Consider the following 11,335-nt stretch of genomic DNA (forward strand, 5'->3'; position numbering starts at 1 on the left):
CCGTCTGATCCCGGGCCCATCCTCATTTAATTTGCATGATAGTTGCTTGTATTTTGTCTTCTTCTAGTTCAGCAGTCAGGAACTCTCTGTGGGAGTCACCTCGCCAGGCCAGTGTGAAATCTTCTAAGTATGGGGTGAGGTTGATGGGTTGTTTTCTCTGTGTGATGTTTAATGTGGAGTAATATGTTCTGGAGGCTTGTAAACGTTCTGGAATGCACCGTTAAATGGTGCCCCGGAATCCCAGATTTCAGTTACATAATTGGAAAATCCGAGTTGTCGAATATTATCTGCTATTGCTTTACCTCATCGATCTCCTTGCCCCTAGTTCCGGGCTTTATAGTATATACCTCTAAACTTACATGTTCTCGCCACTGTGCCCTTGTATTCAGTTATTTTGTCTCTGAGGGCGGCTTTTTTAGGTCGTTATTTCTTGTTCTAGAATTTTTTTTTTATATCTATCTTTTTGAGTAGATTTTGGATATCTTATCAGATTCCTTCCCCCTTGAAAATGCACAGTCCCCTCATTGTGACTTGGAAGGCTTCCCACACAGTTGCCACCTACGCTACCGATCCCACTATGCGCTGAAAAAAGTCTTGGATTTATTGCCCCAGTTCTACCTTAAATGCGGTATCCAGTAGTGCCATTGGATTTAGTCGCCACTTACTTTATGGTGGTCTGCTACCCAGAAGGTTAATACCATTTTTATCGGGGAGTGATCTGAGTACGTCCTCGCAAGGTGCTCAACCTGCTCCACCCAATGCCCTATTCCCCTACAGATTATCCAAAAGTCAAGTCTGTATCATGTTGAGTGCACTGCTGAATAATATGTGCCCTCTCTAGTGGTGGGGTGCAATTTTCTCCATGCATCCAAAAGGTAACTATCTGTCATAATGCCTACTAGCTGGCTCTGAGTTGCAGTGTAGTGTTGTGGTTGCAAATTAAATCTGTCTAATGTGGGCATCAATGCTTTGTTAAAGTCACCTCCCCAAAGAATGTAAGTAGACCCAGTGGTGAGCACTTTTCCCTATAGCGTGGCAAAGAATTGAGGGTTATCAATATTGGAACCATAACAGTTAAAAATAGCAACCATGTGGGAACATAGTCAGCCCCACATAGTACTGTATCGGCCTTGCAAGTCTAGTAGTGATCCTCCCAATACAAATGGGGTATCTTTCTTTATTAGTATCGCAGTGACTCTAGTGTATGTAGAATAAGATGAAAAGCACATTTCAGCCATATTTAAAGCTCTGTAATTCTTTGGGCCCCCATTTCCGACCCTGCCTCTTCGGACCGTCACCCTGGCAACTTCCCAGGCAATTGTTTGATTGTTTATTCCTGATGATGATCCCATGCCGTTGTTGGGGATCGAAATGCCGTTGACAACCACGTCTTAAACTCCAATCTTCATTTGAAACTTATGCAGAGTACTACCTGCTTTGTTATTGTGACTATTACTATTTCATATTTTCACCAAAAGTCACTTTTAAGTCATATGTCTGCGGTAGGGAAATCTGCTCATTTCCTAAAACCCTGTCACGTGTTTCTCATTCACTGTTCATGTTCTGTAGCTTTAAGTTTCGTAAATAAATTCTATATATGAGCCATTTCTACATGGGTATACCCGATCCTGATTGTAGTATTGTGGTTATATGTATTTATTTCTTTTGAAAAGGACTGCTGTCTCTAATAACTTACTACTACCCTTGGTCCCTTCTGACTATAAGGGTTCCCTTGTTCTTTGTCTCTAAAGCAAGACTGCTGAGGAGTCACTGTTTAGTAGCTCATGCAAAATGAGGGGTAGATGGGTCTTGGTCAAGACTCGCTCTTGCCAACGGGATCAGTGTGCATGCAGGGTGACTGATTCTTCCGAGTGCAACTGGTGCTTCTTGTCTGTAGTTATGCTGGCAATGTGGGACTCCACTCAGGGTGTTTGGGTTGTAGTGATGATGCACTAGACAGTGGCTTGAATGATGGGGTAGCCAACCGTGTGGGGAAACTGAACGACAGTTCGTGAGGACTTGCTTTAAGGGTTGCAGGCCTTCTTTCTTATGTCATTGACAAGTGGCAATGATGGAAGGCAGGTGTTTCCATTCTTCCTTTGTGGAGGCACCTTCATCCTTGTGGCTGGACATTTTGGGTTGCTGAAATGTTGGTGACTGTGACGGGATGAATACGCTGGGAACTATTGGGCAAAGACTTGATTTGCGGGTGCTTGCGGTTTACTCTTGGTTCTCCAGCTGTGCTGTTACCAGGTCATCCCTATTTCACCTTGGTGAGTTGCTGCTTGTGTGTCTAGAAGTGCTCCATCAGCAGCTCGAGTCTTCTTGAGCATGCCTATTATGCCTGGCCTCTCTTAAACTTCTCTGCTGAACTTGGTTGGTAATCAGGTTTCCTAGTGTAGAACAGCTGGTCACACTTCCTTCTCTTCTTCATTATTGGTGCCTCAGCCTGCACCTCCTTTCTACGAAGCCAGCTAGGACTTCTTGTTACGAGTCTCTTCTGCGTGCAGCGGCATGCACTATCTTAAGGGCTGGCCAACAGGGCCTCTCAGTGGTCAACTGTCTTCGCAGTCTAGTCAGCGGCCTCGAGTGTTGGGCTCTGGCTTGGTGATGATCTGTGCTGTTGCTGATCTAGTTTTCCTCTTCTTCTTCAGTGCAGTGTGTCGTCTGGCCACGTGTCTCATGTTCCCTTTTCAGGGACCTTCTTGGAGCTCCAACTCCGGGGTGCTCCCTCTTCTGGGACCTTCTTCCGTGGGTAGTAGCGATCTGTGATTCTGATCCAATTTCTCTGAATGTTGCAGGACTTGCATTTTGAGGCCTGGCTGCCATCAGGCATGGTTGGCAGGGTGTGTCACTGTGTGCTTTGAGGGTGCAAGACGATGTGGACTTGGCGTTTGGACTACCATCGTGGCATTGTGTGCTTCTGTCCACCTTCTGGGACGGTCTAGCTTAATTCAGACCATCACCTGTCTGGGGCTGTGTCCATCTTGCAGGCTTAGGCAACGGTGTTGTGTCTTTGAGATTCCCGTACTCTTAAATGGGTCATAATGGTGTCTGGTGGAACCGCAGTGTGATAGCAGTTTCTCCTACCGGCATGTCAACGGAACATGGGTGTCTCTGAGGCCAGCTGCTGCTGTTGGTTTTTGCCCAGGATGGCTCTATAGGCTTTTCCACTTTGATTCCATTGTGCTGCCTCTCTTTGGCGATGTCCCTACTTTTCACACTCCTTTTGGGCAGGTGATGAGCTGGTATAGTACCACTGCTCCGTAATAGGGGTAGCATTTGATGCTGCAGCCGTTTACCTTGATGGATTGGGAATACTCCCTGCTTACAGGCCCTGAGGTGTTGGCAGTCTTACTTCCCCTGGGTGTCATCTGCCAGGGTTACGGTCTGTGGGTACCATGCCTGCACGCGCTTCAGGCTACTGAGATGGCTTGCCGTGTTTGAAAGTACTGCCTTTTCTGTGTGGGCTCTTGTGCAGCGTGTGGTGACCAGGTCTCTTCTGTGTCTGTGCAGGGGCCCCTAGGGCGTGCCAGGAGTGGGGGGTATAGTGTTTCTGGGAGAACACCGTTAATGTTCCTCTCACCCCAATGGGGTGCAGTGCCCTGAGTCTTTGTTTTCTGATCACTTGTCGCTCTCCCCTTAACAGTGTCTCTGCTACGGCTGTGTTCTGAGTGGATGACCCACTGCTCTCCTTTCTTTGTATTCAGCAGATGTTGTCCAGCTGTTGTGGGTTGCCCGCTGCTTTTCCTCAAGACGGTGGTGGCAAGCAGCGACCAGGTGGTGAGCGATGCTCCTCATCTTTTTGACAGTTTGCTGGTAAGCAGGTGCCCCTTCAGGCAGTGATGGGCTGCCCATCCCATAGACTCTGGGCTCCCTATTTTCCTCTGGAGGAAAGAGCCACGGGCAACCTAGACAGGGCCTGTGGAGCGGGCAAAGTGTTTCCTTTCTCCTACGGTGGCAGCAGACGGCCAGAGGAGGGCAAGCGGTGCTCCATCCTTACTTCTGTGTCCCTCCCGCGCTGCGCTCATCTTTTGATCAGCTGTGAAGTTTACGGGTGCAGCTCTTTGAGCACTGTTTATGTCGAACCCTCTTGTGCAGTAGGAGGGGCACCAGTGGGGCTGCAGGGTTGAGCTGGGAGGCCAGAACGATCTTCTCCTCTCCCACAATGGTGGCACACTGACACTATGGAGAGCACAGTGCTCGTCATGCCTGTGATGATGGTCTCGCTTGCTGGTTCCGGTATCTAGAAAGGATCCAGGAGGCGCAGGCTGCTCCCACTGGGTCTTCAGCATCGACCAGGCAGGTGGGTTGCTAATATCTTGCTTATCAATTACTCCTTTGGGGCAGTCTCTTCCGGCAGTGGCGGTAGGTGACCACCAGGTGGTGTGCAGTGCTCTCTATGCCCGTCCCTGCTCTTCCCTTGCTTCTTGTGTGGTCTGTCTTCCTGCAACAGGCAGGTGATGACCCGTGGACAGCAGGGTCACTGCGGAACATGCAGGTTAACCCTCTTCCCCATGGCAGTATGAATCTGGTAGCCCTGGGGTGCGCGTTGCTCACTCCTCCCGCCCCGGCTTTTGTGACTCCATGCTGCAGTCCCTGGTATGAGGAAGGAGGTGGGGAACTGCTCCAACTAGCGCCAGCAATTTGGTGAGTTGGGTGGGATAGGCACGGTACCTTGTTGAGCTGTGTGTCGCTCTCAGCACTTGGCCGCCACCTTCACTTACTGGCCAGCGACGGCCGGTACTGCAATGTTGCTGTAGGAGGCAAACAGTCTCCTTCCATTCCCATGGAGACGGTCACCGGGGGGGTGCACAGCACTCTCAATGCCCACCCTGGCTTTAGCTATGCTCTACCTGTGGGGTTCACCTCCCAGCCAGCGGTTGAGCATGTGCTGCCCCTGGTCCGCCACTGCCTCACTGAAGTTGTGGCAGTGGGACATAGTCTCTCATCATTTCTCCTGGCACTCTCTCTTCTTGGAGGCCAGGTGCGGGGATGCCTTGAAGGGAAGCAGAGTCGGGACTAACCTCTACCAACTGTTCTGGGCCAGTCGGCGCAGCGAGCTGGCTGCCGGAAGGGGGGCTTGGGGGGGCAGCCTAACGAAGGGAGGTCCCCCCCCCCCAGGCGATTTGGGAGGGGTAGGGGGGGGGGGGGGGGGTTTGTTAGTGTAGGCGGACCGCCATTTTAGGTTTGGGCTAATTTTTGGTTGTAGCCCAAAAGGAGCCCAAGCATAAATGCTTTGGGCTCCTGCTCGCAGCCACCATTTTAGGTTTGGTGACCTGGTGGCTGGGAGCTTAGGTAGAACATTTTTCCCTCACCCCCCCCCCCTCAATTTTTTCCCCTTTTTTGCGTGTAACTTTCTTTTTTCAGTTTTATACCTTTTTAGTTATTTTAGTTTTATCCTTATATTCTGGGTTTGCATTTTTTGGAACAGGGGAGCAGGGGTTTTGTTCTGGTTGTAATTGTCGCTTGGAGCAGGTGCCGTGCAGGGTCTATTTGGTTTTTAGGCAGTTTGGGCAGATTTTTGTTGATTGATGGGCAATTGGTGTTATCGACAGGAATAGGATAGAATGGTCATTTTTGGTTAGGTTATACGTTTTGGGGGACTGACAGATGTTACGGGGCAGGCATGGGAGTTTGTTAACGGAGGGCTTGCTTTGATAGGTTTTAATGGTTGATATGATGATGTAATGTTTTTGTAATGTTGATAATGTTGTATGGGTGGGGGCGGGGTCACAATAATTTTGGGGAGGGGCCGGAGTTGGGGTTAGGGATGTTCCGTATTTAGTGAGGTTTAGTTTTGGAAGGCTTTTGCCAAGGCATTTTAATATGTGATGCGCACCTGTTCCAATAAAGCGGCCTTTTCCACACATTCATTGTCTCGGTCTGCTTTGCCCCCCCTCACCCCTCCCTCCCAAGATGGATGGTTGCAGGGGTCACTATGATGGATGCCGTCATTCTCGCTTGCTAGTAGGCTTTTCCCGACCACACGGTTCGCGGTTCGATCTCTGGCTCTGGTGGCAGGTTAGCCCAGCACTGTGTGACTCTGGGAAACAACTTGCTTAATCCTCCCGACGGCCCGCAGCACTGGGATACCTCTCCAGAGGTAGCTGTGCACTGTACAAATCCTGGTAAGTCATTATAGTGGTGTGGGAAATTCACTCTGGTGTTTGATGCTCCATGGGTGCTAGTGATGACACACTGGACGGGGGCAGGTGTTTTGGGTTTGCCAGCCATGTGGTGAACCTGGACAGGTGGTGACGACTTGTCTTGATGGTTGCAGGCCTTCTTTCATGGGTCATCAACAACTGGGAATGATGGTGTTTAGGGGTTTCCATTCTTCTTTTGTGAAAACATCTGCATCCTTGTGCCAGGACGTTATGGGTTGCTGAGCCATCAGGGACTGTGTCAGGACAAACACACTGGAAAGAGTTGGGCAGAGACTCGGTTCGAGCATGCTTGCGGCTTACTCTCGGTTCACCCGCTGTGCTGTCACCAGGTCATCCCTGTTTCACACCGGTGGCTTGCTGCTTGTGTTTCTAGATACACTTAGCTGCTCCTTCAATTAAAACTGAATGTTTGAATCTATTAATTGAACAGACCAAAAATGTGTGTGAACCTCCATGAGCCTCTGTAAGGTTCCCAAACGCTGGGTGCAGCGCATATTATGGGAACACAACACTCCGATCTAAACAGCACCGGGGACTTCAGTGGCATAACGCAAAATGACGCCCTCCCTGCAGAATGTGCCTTGAGCTGAATGGGGTCCCCCGGAAGACTTAAGATGCCTGTAGCCTCTTGGACCTTTTGCCCACATGCTAAATAAAGAACCACATGGACACTTAGTGGTACCGGTGATAAGTGGCCCAAGGCACATGCGCACAGCTCCTTTTATTAACAGAGTCACCTGACTGGTGACGCCTGTGTTCGATGGGTGAGGTGTGGGCGTTAGCACAGCCCCCAGGGAAGGGATGCTGCATGATGTATCCTGCAGGAAATAACATTTACCCTGAAGGATTGTTGGGGCCTATGTTAGGCCCATGGGAAGCTTTACTGTCCCTGTAGCACATGAGCCTACATGTCAGCTAGTGTGACGCACCGTCCGTAAATTTCACAGACTGTCTGTAATTTGGATCTCACATCCATTGTCCATGACAATCTCTTTTACGGATGCCTTTTGTCCATAATTTTGGGCATTGGCCAGAAGGCTCAGCTCCCTGTGGGAGCCACCTCGCACTCCTCTGAGCATAGGAGCAGCCCCACCCCGCCCATTGTCATTCTGTCTGTGGCGGATTGCAACATACAGAATGACAATGGGCCAGCCTGTGCTCTTACTGCATGTGGTGGGCTACCTCGTGCCTCGGCCTAGGGCAGGACATTTAGTCAGGTGGAAGAAATAAACAAAAACGCCCAACCTGCTAGGTGAGAATCCAGTTAATGGAAAGGTGGTGAAACAAGTTTTAAAAAAGGGTTATGTGTCTTTCACTGTCTCATCATTTTAAAACTGAAACATTTTTAATGTTATATCCAAAAAAGCCAAGGTTGCTGCTTTTTGAAAATGTTATGCAACTAGCAACCATTGACAAAGCCATTAGTTCTGGCTTGTAGGTGTAACACTACTTGTTGTGTTATATATCTGGATGCAATGACAGAAGCAGCAAATTACCTGTCTGGCGACACCCTTTGCTAAGCACAGATTTTTAGCATAGGAGATTAAAGACCTGCCCTTAATTACATCAAACACCCTCTTTGGAGAGACCCCCCAGTTTTTTCATCCCACTTAAAGCCCTGGAAACAACACCATGTCACAGAGGCACTGTGCATCATGCATGACTTATGACTTCCACTTTTCGGATTGCCTATGTCCAGTGGCGTAGTGAGCCCTCCCCCGCCCTGCCCCTTGTTTTAGGGATTACAGCAGGGCTGAAGTCCTTGATGGGCCTCTTCTGCCTGCAACTCAGCAGACAAAGGCTCAGCTCATATTTAATGTGAAAAGGTGTGTAAGTGAAGGGATGGGTGGATGGTTTGATGGATTAGTGAAAGGGTGAATGGATGAGTCAAACGGTGAATAGATGGCTAATGAGAGAAAGGATGGACAGATGAGTGAGTGGATGGATGGATGAGAGAAAAGGTAAATAGATGGATGTATGGACGGAAGGGTAGATAGATGGTTAAATGATGGATGAATTAGTGAAAGAATGGATGGATGAGTGAAAGGGTGGATTACAGGTGAGTGAATGGGTGTACGGACTGAAGAATGGTGTCAGAAGCGTACCTGTATTCTTGGCTTTTCCGTGGGAGCTGATGACCTGAGGGAGGAGCCCTGCTGAGTAATTCCGAATTCCCTCACTTCCCTGGACCCGGATTTCTCCAAGGCCAGGAACGGAAGGGAAAGGGGAAGTGGATTGACAAGAGAGAGACTGCCACACTGGTGCCTAAGGACTCTTCAACCAATGGCCCAACTGCACCTAAAATACGAAGAACAACATAAATACCATTCCCAGAAGAATTGGCTGCTACACTATTAGCACCCACTAGTTTCTCAGTTTACCTTACTCTAGTGTGGAATTTGCTGCTCTCTAATTCTTCATATTTGTAGATGATGCTTCATATTAAACTTCGTTCATACAGTTCAATGTTCATTGGTTGCTGATTGTAGTATGATGACATGTAGGTAGACAGCAGTATAAATTATATGCATACAATTAATACCCCATTTACTGCGCTCAACAGGAATTATGACTGGAAGTTGCAGGAAGCAAAGAAGAATAGTGGATAATGTTCCAGAAGGTAATCTCTCACAAAGTTCACAGAAGTACTGGATGCCCAAGACTGAGGCTAAACAACAGGTACTCTCAATTTATGCAGGTTGAATTCAGGAGAGTTCAGGAGAGTTCAATAGAGAAGAAAATAGCAAGGAGTTTTCCTACTGCATTGTCGGTAATTCAGAACTGCAGTCCAGGATCTCAGGCCAGGAAAACTTCAGTGACTAACGCTGCCGACGGGTATCAAACACCAAGGACTAGACCAGAACAGGAATTGTCGAAATCTTATTCCCAGTCAGCAGGAGACCAGCCACTGTGAGGAGAGGCGGGGAAAAAACGGAAGCCTCAAGTACGGACAAAACGGGACTTGCTCACGGGCCAAAAACTACCCAAGAAGAATGGCCGCGGAAGCCAAGAGACTCGTACTAAGCTACCGAGTCTTAAACTGGGACCAAAGCCCCCAAAAATACGAAGAATAGTCCAAATTTCGGAAGCGCTGAGGAAGCGCGACCTTCAGAATCCAAAACGACAGTTGAAGTGCGCAGAGCAGAGGGCTCTCGCGCACGAAATGGCGGACAGTCAGCAGAACGCTAGAACGCTGACCGACGAACTCTAGTGGCACAACCAGGAACCCTTACTGCTCATAGACCTCTGTTGCGCCACTCTCTGCCACCAACTCCAAAAGGACAAAAACGGAGTGGCACATGAAAAATGCCCTGAACGAATCTTGTGAGGGGGAAAGCGGGATCTGACAGTACCCCCCACTAAAGCCCCCTCTCTAGGTTTCTGTGGGTAAGTCTTGTGAAATTCAGTGACCAATCTGGGAGCGTGTACATTAGAACTGGGCTCCCAAGAACGATCCTCAGGGCCGAAACCCTTCCAATCCACTAAGTAGAATAGTCTGTTCCTTTTCAATTTTGAGTCCAGAATCCTTTTCACCTCAAACTCTTGAGCAGACTCCACCTGAACTGAAGTTGGAGAAGGGTCACATCTCAAATCAGGTGGGCTAGGTTTGACCAAAGAGACATGGAAAGTTGGATGGATTCTCATGGATTTTGGAAGAACTACTCTCACACTAACTGGATTAATCATACGATCTACTGGGAATGGACCTACGTAACGAGGTTGGAATTTTCTATTCCCCACTAACCTCATGTGTTTAGTTGAAATCCAAACCTTGTCCCCAGCCATAAAAATTGGGCTTTCTCTTCGTTTCTTATCAGCTTGTTTCTTGTATCCTGATTTTGCCTTGGATAGATTGAGAGATGCAGACTGGAAGGCTGTCTGCAAATTCTGAATCACCTCTGCTGCTGCTGGGACCTCCACTTCCTCCCTACCAACTAGCATATTGGGATGACGACCAGAGTTTAGAAAAAATGGGGAGAACCCAGTTGCTGAATGAATTGAGTTATTATAGGCAAACTCCGCTGTACTTAATAATGAAGGCCACTCTCCTTCCTGATCCATCAAATACAGCCGAAGGTATTGCTCCAGATCCTGATTTACTCTTTCCGTCTGTCCATCCGTTTCTGGATGAAAACTGGTGGACAGACGAGAATCCACCCCCAACCCCTTCAAAAAGGACCTCCAAAATCTAGACACAAACTGTGGTCCCCGGTCAGAAATGACAACCTTCGGAATCCCATGCAACCGGACTATGTGTTGAATGAACAAAGAGGCTAGTTGTGGGGCCGTGGGTAAGGTCTTTAGGGAAATGAAATGACTCATCTTGGAAAATTGGTCAACCACCACCCAAATCACAGAAAATCCCTGACTGGAGGGCAAATCCACTATAAAATCCATAAGGATAGTATGCCACGGGGACGGGGCTGATGGCAGGGGCATGAGTAAACCTTGAGGAGCCTGCCTAGAACTCTTTCCCTTGACACACTGCTCGCAGGTGGCTACGTGCTGTCTCACCTGAGCTTCCATTCCAGGCCAGTAAAAGGTCCTCTTCACCAATTCCACCGTTTTGACTTCTCCTTTGTGTCCTGCAAGTGGATGATCATGTAGAAGCCGGATGACCCTTTCTTGGAGTTCCTCACTGGGCACAAACATCTTTCCCAGAATATAAGGTTTTCCCTCTCGAATTTCACCATCCTCTCCTTCCGCCAGCCAATTGTGAAATTTCTCCTTTCGAAACTCTTCCATGATTAAATTTCCCAAGTCGTCTTCGGCCACCGTTGCTATGACTCTTTCTTGAGGGATGATATATCCTTCGGAAACCTTTTCACTCTGTTCTTCCGAACTGAGGTGGGATAAGGCGTCTGCCTTTCCATTCGCAGATCCAGGCTTGTAGGTTAGCACAAAGTCATAATCTGCAAAAAAGAGCGACCATCGCAGTTGACGAGGTGTGAGGGTTCGAGCTGATTTCAAAAATTGCAAATTACGGTGATCTGTGAAAACCGTTATCACGTGTCTTGCCCCAAGCAAATAATGCCTCCAAACCTGGAAGGCATCCTTGACAGCCAGTAGTTCCTTGTCCGCAATGGAGTAGTTGATTTCCGCAGGAGATAATTTCCGCGAATGATACGCCACTGGATGTAGCTGACCCGTCTGTTTATGACGTT

The sequence above is a fragment of the Lissotriton vulgaris genome, unplaced genomic scaffold (assembly GCF_964263255.1).
Source record: "Lissotriton vulgaris unplaced genomic scaffold, aLisVul1.2 SCAFFOLD_3269, whole genome shotgun sequence".
In the NCBI taxonomy this organism is placed as follows: Eukaryota; Metazoa; Chordata; class Amphibia; order Caudata; family Salamandridae; genus Lissotriton; species Lissotriton vulgaris.